The sequence below is a fragment of the Pan troglodytes genome, chromosome 9, assembly GCF_028858775.2.
Source record: "Pan troglodytes isolate AG18354 chromosome 9, NHGRI_mPanTro3-v2.0_pri, whole genome shotgun sequence".
Classification (NCBI taxonomy): domain Eukaryota; kingdom Metazoa; phylum Chordata; class Mammalia; order Primates; family Hominidae; genus Pan; species Pan troglodytes.
The window spans coordinates 18,765,222-18,783,694 of record NC_072407.2 but is presented as its reverse complement, the minus strand read 5'-3'; the positions used below and the strand labels follow the sequence as shown (position 1 = coordinate 18,783,694).

General features: G+C 36.0%; 1 protein-coding gene and 1 pseudogene across 5 annotated transcripts in view; one reads left to right on the top strand and one right to left on the bottom strand.

Moving 5' to 3' along the window:
- PDE3B (phosphodiesterase 3B) overlaps positions 1–18,473 on the bottom strand; it is a 221,207-nt gene that overhangs the window by 176,660 nt on the left and 26,074 nt on the right. The gene's annotated exons all lie outside the window — the stretch shown is intronic.
- Positions 13,710–14,731, top strand: LOC104008423 (mortality factor 4-like protein 1; annotated as a pseudogene).

Below are 18,473 nucleotides of genomic sequence, written 5' to 3'. Positions count from 1 at the left end.
TCTAATTTCCTGAAAATACTCATGTTCTCTCCGAGAAAGAGAAGAGGGAGGGAGAGAGAGAGAGAGAGAGAGAGAGAGGGAGGGAGGGAGGGAGAGGGGGAGGGAGAGAGAGAGAGAGAGAGAGAGAGAAAGAAAGAAAGAAAGAAAGAAAATTTTAATTCAATTTTAATAAAATTGAATGAAAAGGGAAACTACATACTTTCACCTGAGTATCACAGAAATAAAATTGAGTGCAGCTTTAAAAGAAAATATCTCCTCTGTTTTCAGAACCTTTCTGAATCTATATAATGAAAAGTATATATTTTGATTATTCAAAAAAAGAAATTGTATGTTGATGAGCAAATTCCTAATAGGAGTTCCAATTAGCATCCATTTCACCTCTTGAATTATAATCTTATAACTTTATGCTAATCAATTAGATATTGACAAATAAACAGAACTGTATGTCATCCATATGATCTGTGACAGAAAAGGTGACAAAAGATCTGATAGGCAACTAAAACAAAAACAGTGGCAAACCCCAAGACTATTTTTGTAGCTCTGTAAACTATCATCTTATCTCAAATTATGGGTCAGTTGGAAAGTTCCCCTGGGAACTTGCCATCTGCTCTTGCTACAGCCCAGGTATAATGCATAAAATGGGCTTAAAATACCCTTGGGTGAGAGAAAAACCAATCAAATTTCCAGTAAAATCTTCATAAGTTTAATGCTTAATATTAAATAAACATAGTTCTATTGTCTCCCCAGTTGCATTAGCAGTTTGCTTCATATTTCCCACTGGCTTTCAACCACTTAAATATTTCTCAGCTTTTAATAATATATACTTTAGAAAAAAGCTCCCACACTATATTTTAAGATTCAAATAATTCAAATCAATTCAATATAACATTATAAATTTACAATAAATGTTTTTAAGTAGACATTTAGGAAGTCACAATTTAATAATTTTTCTGCCTTTATATATCTTCCCTACCTGATAAAGTAATATTCTTCACAAATCAGAACTTCATTCTAGCAAGAAGCATTCTAAATGTCTATTATCTTAACTTTTGTTCAAATTGTTTGGCTAATTCATTCTCATACTTCTGAGTAACACAAGGATAGTTGGAAGGCATTTTTGTCAAGTTTAATAAAACCATATTACCAAAAGGAATAAATATAACATAATACACCTGCATTTTTACTATAAAAAATATTTTAATAAAAGAATGGCCAGGCGTGGTGGCTCACACCTGTAATCCCAGGACTTTGGGAGGCCGAGGCAGGTGGATCACGAGGTCAGGAGATCCAGACCATCCTGGTTAACACGGTGAAACACTGTCTCTAATAAAAATACAAAAAATTAGCCAGCCATGGTGGCGGGCACCTGTAGTCCCAGATACTAGGGATGCTGAGACAGGAGAATGGCACAAACCCAGGAGGCAGAGCTTGCAGTGAGCTAAGATCATGCCACTGCACTCCAGCCTGGGCGACCCAGCGAGACTCTGTCTTTAAAAAAAATAAAAATAAAAACAAAGAATGATATTCAGTTTGTTAACTGAATAATAAAAGTGGCTTATTTTTAAGTTAAATAGATGGTAAGGTAGTTTAAAATTTAAAGTAAGTATAAAGCCAATTCAGTCTTTACTTTCCTCTTTAAATTTTAATCACTCATAAAAAAAGAAAGCTAGATGTTTTCCTGTCATTTAAAATGTCTCAGGTTAAAATAACTTATCCCCAAAGGAAAAACTTTCCTCTGTGTCTTAAAAGTTGACCACTATTTCAACAGTCTCAAATTAATTCAAGGTTAAGTTCTACTAATCACTGTTATTATTTTCTTTAAAGTATAGTTTAAGCACTAAAAATTATATAACTTGTATTACAAAGGTTATGAAATACAGTAGATGCCCACAATCAACTATCCTTTAAGGATGGAATTAAATATTTGTCATTAGCACATAAGGGTTGAAAATATAGACTCAGATAAAGGTATAAGAGATTTGTAGAATTCGAATGGAAGACTTGTGTCTTTGTCAGATAGGAAGAATGTAAAAAAATTTTTAAATTTAAAAGAATTTAAAACCCAGGCAGAATTCTATCAGGCAATGAAAAGACTGGTTGAAGAAGTTAGGTAAAAACTTAGAATTAGGTGAAGAATTTCTTTTACCTGTACAAAACTGAAGAACTTCAACATTTAAAGCATGAAGACTGGAAGTAGATATTGGTGAAAATCTAATCTCATCTCTAGGATATGGACTTATTTCAGCAACCATAAAAGGGCTTACCTGTCCACCTGTGGCATAGGTAGAATCACTCTGGCTAGAGGCAGCCCCAGGTCCTGTTTCACAGCCAAAACTCCATGACCAATGAGAAACTTCAAGTCATTTGGAATGATAACCAAACCCTACTTGAGTTTTCAACTTCAGTATGCTTACTGTGATACCCTAAATTATCAAGGATGATATAAAACTTAACTCACGAAAGATGAGGCCAGCTGCAGTGGCTCATGCCTGTAATCCTAGCACTTTGGGAGGTCAAGGCGCTTGGATCACCTGAGGTCAGGAGTTCAAGACCAGCCTGGCCAACATGGTGAAACGCTGTCTCTACTAAAAACACAAAAATTAGCCAGGCATGGTGGTGCACGTCTGTAATCCCAGCTACTTGGGAAGCTGAGGGAGAAAAAGCGCTTGAACCCAGGAGATGGAGGTTTCAGGAAGCCGAGATTGTGCCACTGCACTCCAGCCCAGGTAACAGAGCAAGACTCTGTCTTAAAAAAAAAAAAAAAAAAAGATGAGAAAAATGTTCCCTTAGTGATTGTCTTCCAAGACTAGAATAATGAATAAATCAAATACATAGTAGGTTTAGGGAGGATATAGAACATTCATATCCCATTCTGGGGCAGGAGGAGTGGTGCAATAGATTCGTACAACTACTTTCATGTTGCGGGAAGTCAGGGACCCTGAACGGAGGGACCGGCTGGAGCTGTGGCAGAGGAACATAAATTGTGAAGATTTCATTTTAATATGGACATATATCAGTTCCCAAAATTAATACTTTAATAATTTCTTACACCTGTCTTTACTGCAATCTCTGAACATAAATTGTGAAGATTTCATTTTAATATGGACATTTATCAGTTCCCAAAATTAATACTTTTATAATTTCTTACGCCTGTCTTACTTTAACCTCTTAATCCTGTCATCTTCGTAAGCTGAGGATGTACGTCACCTCAGGACCACTATTGTGTTAACTGTACAAATTGATTATAAAACATGTGTGTTTGAACAGTATGAAATCAGTGCACCTTGAAAAAAAAAACAGAGTAACAGCAATTTTAGGGAACAAGGGAAGACAACCATAAGGTCTGACTGCCTGAAGTTCAGGCAGAATAGAGCCATATTTTTCTTCTTGCAGAGAGCCTATAAACAGATGTGCAAGTAGGGAAGATATCACTAAATTATTTTCCTAGCAAGGAATATTAATAATGAAGACCCTGGGAAAGGAATGCATCCCTGGGGGGAGGTCTATAAACGCTGCTCTGGAAGTGTCTTATGCAGTTGAGATAAGGACTGAAATATGCCCTGGTTCCCTACAGTACCCTCAGGCTTACTAGGGTGGGGAAAAACCCCACCCTGGTGAATTTGAGGTCAGACCAGTTCTCTGCTCTTCAACCCTGTTTTCTGTTGTTTAAGATGTTTATCAAGATAATATGTGCACAGCTGAACAAAGACCCTAATCAGTAGTTCTGAATTTGCCCTTGTACTGTTTCCTCAGAAGCATGTGATCTTTGTTCTCCTTTTTGCCCTTTGAAGCATGTGATCTTGTGACCTACTCCCTGTTCTTGTACCCCCTCCCCTTTTGAAATCTTAATACAACCTGCTGGCTTTAAGGCTCAGGTAGGCATCACAGTCCTACCGATATGTGATGTCACCCCCAGAGGCCCAGCTGTAAAATTCCTCTCTTTGTACTTTCTCTTTATTTCTCAACTGGCCGACACTTACGGAAAATAGAAAGAACCTACGTTGAAATACGGGGGGTGGGTTCCCCTGATACTTTCAAACTTTGAAAAACAATTTGGCATTTTCCAGCAAAACTGAAGACTAACATAATCTACAACCTAGTAAATCTATCCAGGATAAGTACCACAGATAAAATCTCATATCTAGACATCAAATATATGCAGAGAATTGAAATCATACAAAGTATGTTCTCTGATCATAATGAAATTGAACCAGAAATAGGTAACAAAAAGATGGCAGAAATACTCCAAACACTAGAAATTAAATAACTTCTAAATAAGCCAGCATTCAAAGAGGAAGTTTAATGAGAAATTAGAAGATAGTCTGAACCAAATAAAAACTAAAATGCAATATATCAAAATTTATGGCACACAGCTAGCATAGTGCTTAGAGGGAAACTCAAAGAATCTAATGCTTATATTAGAAAAGAATAAAAATCTAAAATCAATCATCTAAGCTTTTATCTTAACAAATTAGGAAAAGAAGAACAAAATAAACCTAAAGCAAGCAGAAAAATAAGAAATAATGATCAGTTCCCCATCAATAAGAGTGATAACAGAAAAACAATAGAGAAAATTAATGAAACCAAATCTCGTTCTTTGAAAAGATTTAAAAATTTATAAGCCTCAAACAAAACTGATAAAGAAAAAAAGATAGACATAAATTACCAATAACAAGAATAAAAGAGGAATATCATTATAGACTCCATAGATAGTAAAAGGATAATAAAATAACACTACAAATAACACTTTACACATAAATTCAGTAACTTAGATGAAATGAATCGATTACTTGAAAAATTCAAACTACCAAAGCTCACCAATGATGAGACAGATATTCTGAGTAATTCTATAACTAAGTTCAACACATAGTTTAAAGCTTTCCAAAAAAACAAAAAGAAAAAAAAAATTTAGACCCAGATGGTTTCACTAGCAAATTCAACCCAACATTAAAAGAAAAAAATCAGGCCGGGCACGGTGGCTCACGCCTGTAATCCCAGCACTCTGGGAGGCCAAGGTGGGCGGATCACCTGAGGTCAGGAGTTCAAGATCAGCCTGATCAACATGGAGAAACCCTGTCTCTACTAAAAACAGAAAAAAAATCAGCCAGGCGTTGTGGCGCATGCCTGTAATCCCAGCTACTTGGGAGGCTGAGGCAGGAGAATCACTTGAACCTGGGAGGCGGAGGTTGTGGTGAGCTGAGATCATGCCATTGCACTCCAGCCTGGACAACAAGAGCCAAACTCCGTCTCAAAAAAAAACAAAATCAATACTATGTATCAATAAAAGAAAAATATTTAAAAAAGAAGAAATAAAACCAGGTCTATACACTCATTTCTGAAAATAGAGGAGGGAAAACTTCCCAATTCGTTTTGAGAGTCACCATTACCCCAATACCAAAAAAGGTATTAAAAAAAAAAAAAAAAAAAACTACAGGCCTATGTCCCTCATGAACATAGCAACAACAAAAATCCTTTATAAAATATCAACAAATCAAATCCAGCAATGTATAAGAATATATCACAATCAAGTGGGATTTATACTAGGAATGCAAAGCTGTTCAATATTTTTTAAATCGACCAATATAATCCATCATATTAACAGTTTAAAAACAAACCCACATGATCATATTGATGCAAAAAAAGGCATTTGACAGCATTCAACATTCATTCATGATAAAAACTCTCAGCAAACTAAGAACTGAAAGGAACCTCCCCAACATAATAAAGGGCATCTAAACAAAAGCTACAGCCCACATCATATTTAATGGTTTCCTAGATTGGAACCAAGGAAAAAATATAATATCACATCTCTCTTATTCATCATGGTACTGGAAGTCCTAGCCAGTACAATAAAGCAGGAAAATAACAAAAAGTATACAGATTAGAAAGAAAGAAATCAAACTGTCCTATTGACAGACAACGTTATCATTTACAGTCGACCCTTGAACACAGGTTTGAACTGCACAGGTCCACTTATATGTGGATTTTCCTCTGCCTCTGCCACCCCTGAGACAGACTAACTGTTCCTCTTCCTCCGCCTCCCCAACCTACTCAATGTGAAGACAGTGAGGATGAAGACCTTTATGATAATCCACTTCCATGAATTAAACAGTAAACATATTTTCTCTTCCTTGTGATTCTCTTAATAACATTTTCTTTTCTCTAGCTTACTTTATTGTAAGAATATAGTATATAACATCTATAACATAAAAATATGTGCTAATTGACTGTTTATGTTGATGGTAAGGCTTCCAGTCAACAGCAGGCTATCAGTAGTTAGGTTTGGGGGAGTCAAAAGTTATTTGTAGATTTTCAACTGCTTCAGGGGTCAGCACCCCTAACTTCCACCTTGCCGCATTATTCAAGGGTCAACTGTACATAGAAAAATCTCAAGAAATCTATGAAAAATGCTTCTAGAACTAATAAGTGAATTCAGCAACATCACAGAATACAAAGCCAACACAAAAAACTCAATTGTATTTCTATATACTAGCAAAGAGCAACTGGAAACCAATTCTTTTTAAATACCATTTACAACAGCTCTAAGAAATAAATACAGACAGTCCTCAACCTATGATGGTACAACTTACAATTTTTCAGCTTTACAATGTATATTAGTCTGTTCTCACGCTGCTAATAAAGACATACCTGAGACTGGGTAATTTATAAACGAAAGAGGTTTAATTGACTCACAGTTCCACATGGCAGGGAAGTCCTCACACTCATGGCAAGAGAGAATTTGTACAGGGAAACTCTCCCTTACAAAACCATCAGATCTCATGAGACTTATTCACTATCACGAGAACAGCACAGGAAAGACCCTCCCCCACGATTCAATTACTTCCCACTGGAAGTAATGACACATGGGAATTGTGGGAGCCACCATTCAAGATGAGATTTGGGTGGGAACACAGCCAAACCGTATCACAGTGGTACAAAAGCAATATATATTCAGTATGCTCCTCGACTTACAATGAGGTTATGTCTAGATAAATGCACTATAAGTTGAAAATATCACAATTTGAAAGTGTGCTTTCAACTGATAAAAATATTAAGTCAAAAATGTGCTTTTCACTGGTTTGAAAATATTAAGTCAAAAGTGTGCTTTTCACTGGTGAAAATACCATAAATTGAAAGTCTGGTTTTGACTGGTGAGAATATTGTAAGCCAAAAATATGTTTTTGGCTTACAATATTTTCAACTTACGATGGGTTTATCTGGATACATAACCCCATCATCATAAGTTGAGGAGGATCTGTACTTACATGTAAATCAAACAAAAAGTCAACAGGGTTTATATGCTAAAAATTACGAAACACTGATGAATAAAATCAAAGAAGACCTAAGTAAATAAAGAGATACATCATGTCCATGGATTGGAAGACCCAACAGTAAAAATGTCCATTCCTTTTTTTTTTTTTTGAAGTCATTTCTATTTTTATTTTACCAATCATTTTAAAACCAGCTTGTTTAGTAAAGTTATACTTAAGTCACATGAACTTGAAAAGTACTTAGACTTATTTAACTTATGAGTACTCTTTTACGTGTATGTCAATTTTGTAGACAGAATGTATAACAATAAGTGTACATACAAATAAACACATCTAGACATGTATATACACATACAAATGAAGATTCAATAGCTTTTACCTTGGAACTCTAGCCATGAGACAGCAATACAAACTTGCCGGTTTTACTTTTGTTTGCCCCAGTAGTTAATCCAATGAAGGCAGTGAACCAAAATTTCAGGTAAAGCAGTTTCCATGGCAGTTTAATTTTTAAAGGTCAAACCTCCCCAGACTCCAAAAAACACTGGGGCCAAACAGCACCAAAGGAGAACATCACATATAACCAGGCCTGACCCTGCTTGGAACAGCAGCATCAAAGCCTGGATACATGCAACTCCATCTCACTTTCCCATTCAACAGCACACTTGATTCCAAACAAAACTGGGGCCAAACAGTATTGCAACTGTGAGATAAAATTCTAAGGAGGGCTTAGTACTAGGCCTTAGGACCTCTGCCAAGGGTGTTCCCTTCAGAGAGGTTGAGGTCCAAAGGATCCCCTGGGGCATCCCTCTTTGGGGTCCAGTCTTAAGAGTATCAGACGTCTCTGACGTTATGTGGGCACCAGTGCCGCTTTGCATGTTTTCCCTCCAGAGGCAATTGCCTACTACTATGAGCTTCCCTTTGGTTCCTAGGTATAATCCCTGACTTTCAGAATCCTTAAAATTTGATAAGGCCATCTTTTCCCATGCTTCCTGGTCCACTACAGTGATGGAGCAAAGGAGGAGCATTTGGTCCCACTCTAGTGGAACAGCATGCTTCCTGTTCCACTAGAGTGATGGAGCAAAGTGGACTTTGCTCCATTCCGTGAACTGTAGTGATAGGAACTGGAGGCTAGGTGGGTTTCTTTTGTCCTTAGCCAGTTGAGTAGAGTAAGGGAAAAATTTAGTGTAAGAAAAGAAGATTTAAGTTGCCTGAAACACATGTGAGTTCGCCCTGAGCTGCTCCACATGTAGGGATCAGGAACCACAACCAGAAAAGACAGAAGAGAGTCCTTCAGAGTGACCCCAGCCAGAAATCTGCAGTTGCCTCTGTGTTTAGGCGCTGCCCACCAAGGGTCCCGAGTGAAGAAGAGATTCCCCTGCATGGAGCAGAAAGGAAAAGGAAAAAAATAAACCCCAACCTTATTTTACATCCTGGCTGGCTTGCCAAAATATGTTACCGGTGGACGGTGTCTAGGTTCTTGGTGTCTTGAATAAAGAATTGGACAAAATGCACAAACAAAGCAAGAAAAGAATGAAGCAACAAAGGTGGAGATTTATTGAAAATGAAAGTACACTCCACAGAGTGGGAGTGGGCCCACAAATAGGGGCTCAAGAGCCTAAAAAATGTCAATTCTACCCAAATTGATTCTACTAATTTAATGCGATTATAATGGAAATCCCAGCCAAATTTTTCATAGATATAAACAAGCTGATTCTAAAATGTTTATGCAAAGGTCAAACAATATTGAAAAAAAAAAGATAAGAAGATTCACACTACACAATTTTCTAGTAATCAAGACAGTGTGGTATTGGCAGAGGGAATGACACACTGATCAATGTGACAGAATCAATAACCCGGAAATAAATCCACATAAATATAGCAAATTAATTCTTGACAAAGGTGCCAAAGCCATTCGATAAACAAAGGAGAGTACACAACAAATGATGTTAGAATTGGAAATTCTGTATGTAGGAGAAAATAAACCTAAACTTAACACTTTATACAAAAATCAACTCAAAATGCATCACAGGTCTTAAGGTAAAACATAAAGCTATTAAATTTTTATAAGATTTATAAGAAAACATAAGAAAAAATATACATGTCCTGTGGTTAAAAAGTTCTTAAATATTACATCAAAAGAACTTATAAAACAAAAAATTGAAAAACTGAACTTCATTACAATTAAAATCTTCGGTTCTCTGAAAGACATTGTTCATAGAATGAAGAAAGAAGCTACAAACTGGAAGAAAATATTTGCAAATCACAAATCCAACAAAAGACTTATATCCACTTAACCAAAGATGATATATAATGTAAATAAACCCATAAAAAACAGATGCTCAAAATCATTACCCATTAACAAAATGCAAATTTAAATCATGATGCAATACCACTACACACCTAGAATGACAAAAATAAAAAATACTAACAATACCAAGTGCTGGTCAGGATGTGGAACTACTAGAATTTTCATACACTGCCAGTAAAACTGCAAAATGGCATGAACACTCTGGAAAACAGTGGCAATTTCTTATAAAGTTAAACATACACTTAACAAATGACCCAGCAATCCCACTCTCAGGTATTACACTAGAGGAATAAAAACTAATGTTCACACAAAAACTTGTACGTGAATGTTTACAGCAGTTCTATTCCTAATCAACACAACTGGAAAAAAAAAAACCTAAATACTCTTCAAAGAATGAATGGATAGGCCAGGTGCAGTGGCTCATGCCTATAATCCCAGCAGTCTGGGAGGCTAAGACAAGTGAATAACTTGAGGCCAGTTCAAAACCAGCCTAGCCAACATGGCAAAGCCCCATCTCTACTAAAAATACAAAAATCAGCCAGGCGTGGTGGTGCATGCCTGTAATCCCAGCTACTCCGGAGGCTGTGGCATGAGAATCACTTGAACCTGGGAGGCGGAGGTTGCAGTGAGCCGAGATCGTGTCACCGCACTCACTCAAGCCTGGGCAACAGACAAAAACTCTGTCCCCCCCAAAAAAAGGATGAATGAATGGATAAACAGGTACATCCAATCAATGGACTACTACTTAACAATAAAATATAAACTGGTTCATGCAACAACTCGGATGAATCTCAAAGGCATTATGCTAAATAAAAGTAGCCAGTCTCAAAAGGTTACATGCTGTGTGATTTCACTTATGACATCAAGAAGATAAAACTACAGTGAAGGAAAAGAGACTAGTAGTTACCAGGGATTAGGGATAGAAGGAAGATACAACTACAAAGGGATAGAAAGCACAAGGGAACTTCTGGAAGTAATGGGACAACTCTATGTCCTGAATGTTGTAGTGGATATACAAAATCTATACTCATGGTAAAATTCATAGAACCATACACCAAAAAACATCTATTTTACTCTGTTAATTTTTTATTTTAAATTAAAAAAAATAAAAGGTAAATACTTAAGATTCGAGGGAAAGATTAAGTGAGAATATGTTTACAATTCAGTGCTTTGAACAACATCTAAAACATAGAAAGATATCATTACATATACGCAAGTTATTTTTATGAAGTAATCTAGAAAGTTAAAGATAACAGGCTACCTAACCTTATGCCATGAGCCCCATATCAAACCCTGGATTACTTCCTCAATCCTCAGAGAGTGATTTGGCTTGAGAATAAAAGAAATAAGCTTCATTTCCTTTATTCTGAGGAACTCAAAATGTATTCTGAAAATGACACCACCAGAAAACTCTAAAATACAACAAGATAAGTGCCATCTTACCCATTATAGGTTCTATCCCTGGTTTTCATTTTTTTTAGAATTTAAATCAGAAAAAAAATTAAAAACTAAGGCTAGCTTCCTATATGTAAGCCAACAAATATACTACCAATTTATTTTAGACAAGGGTGCCAAGTCTTTTCAACAAAACAGTGCTGGAACAACTGGTTATCTACATGGAAAAAGCAAACTTTGACCCCCTACCTTACCTCATACCCAAAAAATTACTTCAAGTTAGATCATACACCATAAAACTTCTAGAAGAAAATAGAGTACCTTAGAGATGCTTAAGCAAAAATTTCTTAAGGTATAAAAAAAGCACTAAATATAAAGGAAAAAAATTAGTGCCTTAGACTTAAACAAAATTAAAATGTCTGCTTATCCAAAGACATTTGGAAAATGAAGAGGTAAGCAACAGATTGAGAGAAAATATTCATAACACATACATATGGCAAAGGACTCACATCCATAATATAGTGACATGCCACATAACGAACTTTCAGTTGCAGCTGTCATGACATTGTGACGCAGTTACTTTTTTTATAAAGTAACTGGAAAACTAAAAAGCCTAAGTGTTCAGTGTTTATAAAGTCCATAATAGTGTACAGTAATGTCCTAGACCTTCCATTCACTCACCTCTCACTCACTGACTCACCAAATGCAATTTCCAGTCCTGCAAGCTCCATTCATGGTAAGTGCCCTATACAGGTGTACATATTTTTACCGTACTTTTTCTATGGTTAAATATGCTTAGATACACAAATACTTAGCATTGTGTTACAACTGCCTACAGCATTCAGTACAGTAACATGCTGTACAGGTTTGTATCTTAGAAGCAATAGGCTATAACATATAGCCTAGGTGTGGAGTAGGCTGTAACATCTAGGTTTGTGTAAGTACTCTACGATGTTTGCACAATGACGAAATCACCTAACACATTTCTCAGAACATATCCTCATTGTTAAGCAACGCGTGACTGTCTAAAACAACTACAAACCAGTAATTTTTTGAAAATGAACAATCCAATTTTAAAATTAGCAAAAGACTTGAACATTTCACAAAAGAAGATACATAAATGGTCAATAAGAACATAAAAAGGCATTCAACATCACAGGTACTATATGGCTAAAATAAAAGAATGGCAACATCAAATGTTGGTGAGGATGTGGGGCAACTGGAACTCTCATATATTGCTGGTAGGAGTGTAAATGGTACAACCACTTTGAAAAAGTGTATGTCAGTTTCTTTTAATGTTAAATACACATCTACTCTGACTTAATTTCACTCTTAGGCATTTACCCAACAGAAATGAATACATGTCTCCACAAAAAAGACTTGCACAAGAATGCTCAGAGCAGCCTAATTCATAAGGCAAAAACTGGAAACCTAAATATTCATCAACATAAGAATGTATAAACAAATTGTGACAGAATAATAAATAAATTGTGATGTATTCATAAAATATATTCATTCAGGGAACATATTCATTGAATATATTCATGACTGATATACAAAACAATATGAATGCATTACAGGACAGTATATGAAGTGAAAGATGCTCAACATAAAAGAATGCATACTGTATAATTCTATTTAAAGAGGTTAAAAAACAGTTAAAACAAATATATGGCAATAGAAATCAGTAAGTGGCTGTCTCTGAGGAGCTGGATGGAACAGACCGGAAAGAAGTTCAAGGAAAGATTCTGTATCTTGTTTTGGTTCATGATTACATAAGTGTATATAACCATCAAAACTTCAACTCAACATTTAGGCCCATGCATTTTATTATATGTAAATTATCTGAATTTTTTTTAAATAAGCAAAAAATAAAATGAATAACAATATTAATAAGAAAGAAAAAATACTGAATCAAGATTATAAAGGAACGACCCCAAAGATTATGTCTGCTCTTAAGAAATAGAGAAATAGGTGATAATTTACCATCCAACAGAAAAAAAAGTTACCTCTCTTTAGGAGACAGTCCTGAAAACAGAAACACAGACTTAAGGCCTAAAAGGTTCTAAAGCAGCTTTTCATCCTCAACTCCAACTCTGAGAACTTCAGTTCTACCTGATGAAGAATTATATCAACCTAATATGTGGTAACAAGGAAGATATACATTAAAAGCAATAAGAAATCCCTTATCCCAAACTGCCTTAATAGAAATATTATACATCCGTATCCTTTATACCTGCCATGAGGGCAACCAGCCCACCATTTCTACAAGCCCTTTGGTGAGCAAGAGTTGTTTCTTTATAAAAATAATAAAAAAATTAGTAGTCCTGCCTTACCTAAAGCAACAATTTTCAAGACTCATACATACTCTCTTTCATTTGAACATAACTTCATTTTTAATAAAAATACAAATAAAAACTTTTCTTAGAATAGTAATAAAATCAGTTTTCCATCCCAGTTGCAATCAGGATCAAGATGCCTCTCCCTAAGTGTAAATGCTATATAGAAGTTCAATATTTTTCCTATGGGGGTAAGAAGCAGAAATTAATTAATTGTTACCCTCATATTCACTTTAAGTAGTTGAAATAACAGCAACTATAGAAGATTGTTAGCTGAAAATCAAAGTTAGTAAAGTTTTAGTTGGGGGTGGTAGGAGAAGGAGGAGACAGCAAATCACTTATAAATCGCTTCAAAACAGGACCCAAAGCCTAAATTCCAGGAGGTTGAGTGAGTGCTGTGCTTTCATGGGCCTCTTCTTCATGAAACAAAGTGTGTAAAGGTTGCCATTAAGGACAAACAAGTGAAATACTTTATACATTACAGTGGTTGGAATAAAAATTGGGATGAGTGGGTTCCAGAGAGCAGAGTACTCAAATACAAGGACACTAATTTGCAGAAAGAGTAAGAACTTCAAAAAGCCAATCAGGAGCAGTATCCAGAGGGGAAGACAATAGGGGCTGCCCCAGGAAAGAAGACATCTGGTCTCCAACAGAAAAATGTTGAAGTGAAAACAAAAAAGAACAAACAGAAAACCCCTGGAAATGGAGATGGTGGCAGTACCAGTGAGACTCCTTGGCCTCCTCGGAAGAAAAGGACCCGGGTAGATCCTACTGTTGAAAATGAGGAAACATTCATGAACAGAGTTGAAGTTAAAGTAAAGATTCCTGAAGAGCTAAAACTGTGGCTTGTTGATGACTGGGACTTAATTACCAGACAAAAACAGCTCTTTTAACTTCCTGCCAAGAAGAATGTGGATTCCATTCTTGAGGATTACGCAAATTACAAGAAATCTGGTGGAAACACAGATAATAAGGACTATGCGGTTAATGAAGTTGTGGCAGGGATAAAAGAATACTTCAACGTAATGTTGGGCACCCAACTACTCTACAAATTTGAGAGACCACAGTATGCCAAAATTCTTGCAGATCACCCCAAAGCACCCATGTCCCAGGTGTATGGAGTGCCACATCTCCTGAGATTATTTGTACGAATTGGAGCAACGTTGGCCTATACACCTCTGGATGAGAAGAGCCTTGCTTAATTACTGAATTATCTTCATGATTTCCTGAAGTACCTGGCAAAGAATTCTGCAACTTTGTTTAGTGCCAGAGATTATGAAGTGGCTCCTCCTGAGAACCATCCTGATAGCCATGTGAGAGGCGATCTCACTCACTTATGTTTGGATCTCTGTAAACACATTTTTGTTCTTAGTCTATCTCTTGTACAAACGATGTGCTTTGAAGATGTTAGTGTGTAACAACTGATGTTTTTTTCTGTTTTGTTTTAAACAAAGAAAATAAAAGGGGTAATAGATGCTTTTTCTTTTTTTTTTCATTTCAAAGTCACTACCAGTGTATTCAATGATGGACAACAGAGGATATGCTGTAGAGTGTTTTACTGCCTACTTGACAAAGCTGCTTTTGAATGTTGGTGGTTCTATTCCTTTGACACTACGCACTTTTATAATACACGTTAATGCTATATGACAAAATACTCTGATTCCTAGTGCCAAAGGTTCAATTCAGTGTATATAACTGAACACACTCATCCATTTGTGCTTTTTTTTTTTATGGTGCTTAAAGTAAAGAGCCCATCCTTTGCAAGTCATCCATGTTGTTACTTAGGCATTTTATCTTTGCTCAAATTGTTGAAGAATGGTGGCTTGTTTCACGGTTTTTGTATTTGTGTCTAATGCATGTTTTAACATGATAGACACAATGCATTGTGTAGCTAGTGTTTTCTGGAAAAGTCTATCTTTTAGGAATTGATTTTCAGATCTTCAATAGATTTTTTCTTTAAATTTCAAAAAAAAAAAAAAGTAAAGTTTTTGCTATGACTCCCCAGCTAAAAACTACATTTCTCCATCTCTCTAGTAGCTGAGTAAGACCATATGACTAAGTACCAGTGGAATATGAGCAAGATGATACATGCAACTTTCACCTCACTTGCTTAAAATAAAATTATTTATCTGGACTCTGTGGACTCTCTCTTTCCCCTTCCCCACTGACTAGAAGATAAATGTGACAATGCCCTAGCTTGACCGTGCTGATTAAGACAAGACCCTAAGAGGTGGCAGAGCAACATAAAGGAAGGAGCCCGTGAAAGACCCAGCAGCCTGAATGTGTGACCTGTTGTTATATGATAAATAAACTTCTTTCTTACTTGAGCCACTATATCTGTCTCTTGTTAACATTAGTTTAGCCTTTATCTTAACAAATAGACCAACAAAACTAGTTCTTGGTTTTATTTCCCTAAGCCTTTCTGATTTGTGTTTCACCTCTAATAAAACATTGTGATTTTCCCTTCTTAGTAGGTTTTCCTAAACTATATACAAACTACATTCTCTGTGTAAAGTATGGGAAAGTATTTTTTTAATTCCATCTCAAATCTAGCTTACCTTATTGCACTTACGTATTTAACTGTGCCATTTGTAATAGCTATAAAAAGCCCTGTGTTCAGATAGAAGTTTCATGAATTCACTTAATAGCAATGCATTAAGTGCAAAATTAATAACAGTGCTATAATGCTACCTAAAATAATAAGAAAAGGGATAAGACATTGTCCTTGTGCTTAAGAAACTCAGAATCTAATGAGGAAGCCAATTGTATACCTAATTAAAATATAATATAAAGATACTTTAACAGTAGTATCTAGTAAACACTATAAAATATATATATATACATATATGTATATATATATATTTTTTTTTTCAAGACAAGGTCTCACTCTGTCACCCAGGCTGGAGTACAGTACCACAATCACAGCTCACTGCAGCCTCAAATTCCTAGCCTCCCACCTCAGCCCCCTAAGTAGCTAGGAACACAGGCACACACTACCATGCCTGGCTAATTTTTTAATTTTTTGTAAAAACAGAGTCTTGCTATGTTGCCCAAACTGGTCTCAAACTCCTGGCCTCATGCAATCCTCCCATCTCGGCCTCCCAAAGAGCTAGGATTACAGGGATGAGCCAACATGCCTGGCCTATAAAATATTTTTTAAAGGACATTCTATCCAGGGATGAATGGGGGAGAAAGTCATCTGAGATAGTCCAAGTCACTATTATGTCTCACTTGTATAACTGCAACAGCCTCCTATCTTCCTGCTTCCACTCTAGCTATTCCGTCAATAGCCCATAAACAAGCAAGAATAATCTTTTTTAAACATAAATTATACCATAAAATTGTCTCATGACTTGCCATTAGAATGCAATTGGAGTGAAATGTAAATGTTAACAAGGTGTATAAGGCCTTATGTGATCCACACTGTTCTTACCACTCCCGCCACTCTCTAGCCACCCAGTTTGCTTTCTAACAAGCACGTCAAGATCTTTCCCACCACAGGGCCTTTGCTGGTTCTTCTGCCTAGAGTGTGCTTCCCTCAGCACAACCAGCTCCTTCTCAACATTTATATGCTGGTTAAAATGTCACCTCTTCAGAGAGGCTTTCCCTTCCTACCATACCTAAAGCACCATCTTCACCTCCACCATCCAAAGCCCTAGTATCCCTTTATACTATTATTCTGTTTTATTTTCTTCATGCATCACAGTACTTAAAACTACCTGAAATTTATTTCACTGTGTTTTTACTTTCTATTTCCCTCTGCTAAAATTTCTTAAAGCTCCATTAGGGCAGGAGACTAATGTGTCTTGTTCACTGTACTAATCACAGTATCCAGCGCAATACCTGGCACATTTGTATGTGCTCAATAAATATTGTTAAATATGCTGGGCATGGTGGTGTGCACTTGTAGTACCAACTGCTCAGGAGACTGACGCAAGAGTATCACCTACCCAGGAGTTTGCGCCCAGCCTGGAGAACATGGTGAGACTCTGTCTCTTGAAAAAAAAAAAAAAAATTATACGTGTCATTAAACAAAGATAGATGACATGTAAGCTGGATTGTTGGAAGGTAGTTAGGAACAGAAATTGTCAACAGGAACAGACAGAGATGTGGAAAAGGAAATCAAACACATTTCCTCTTACGTAAAATTTGATTTTCACAAATTTTTTAGGATAAAGTAATAGACTATTATGGTTGGAAGATATCTTAAAGCTTTTATCCAATTTTCTCATTTTGAGACATTAATACTTTAAAACATCCCCTTGATGTTTTCCTGAAAACTTCCCTTGGTATGTAAATCATTATCTCATGAGCTAACCTATTCTAATTCAAGCAACTCTATAACTATTAAAAGATTTTCTCAAATTAATCCCAAATCTGTTTGCCTGTTACTTATACACATTACTCCTGATTCTGATACTAGAGGTTCTCATGAAGACAAGTTTAATCCCTATTTCATGGGGCAGCCTTTCAAATATTCAAAGATATCTATAATACCCTCCTAAACTAAAAAACAAAAAATAGGTAACATTTATTAACAGTATCTGCTAGGCTCTGGGCTAAATATGTGAATTACTCAATCCTCACAACTACTCTAAAATAAAACTATTATGACTGTACCTATTTTGAAAATGAGAAAACTGAGCCCGTATTAGATAACTTGCCTAAGGTCATCAAGCTGGAAAGTGCTGGAGTCAGAAATTAAACACAGATGGTGCAAATCCAGAGCCTATATTCTTAACTGAAAGCCCCACTCTCTAAATGACTCCTGATCTTTGTACTATTTGCACTAGGCCGCTATGTGTAAATCACCCAGATAACCATGCTAAGGCACAAAACTCGACGAACTATCTCCCACCTAATGATGAACGCACTATTGATTCTCGGGTATTTATAAAAACATTTATAATACAAGACTTAATAATAAATAAGAGGATACGCAATATAAAGATTAACATTTGTCTACAAATACTAACCTATGCTTTCATTTTTATGCCTATTCTTCTTAAGCACACACTCCAAACTATCTGAAATATTTTCCATTTTCTCAACATACTCTTCATTTCAATACTCCTCTACCCTTTGTTTACATGATTCTTCCTAAAAGGACCTTCCTCCGATACTGCAGATACTGTGTCCTTAAAAAAATGGTAGTGCTAT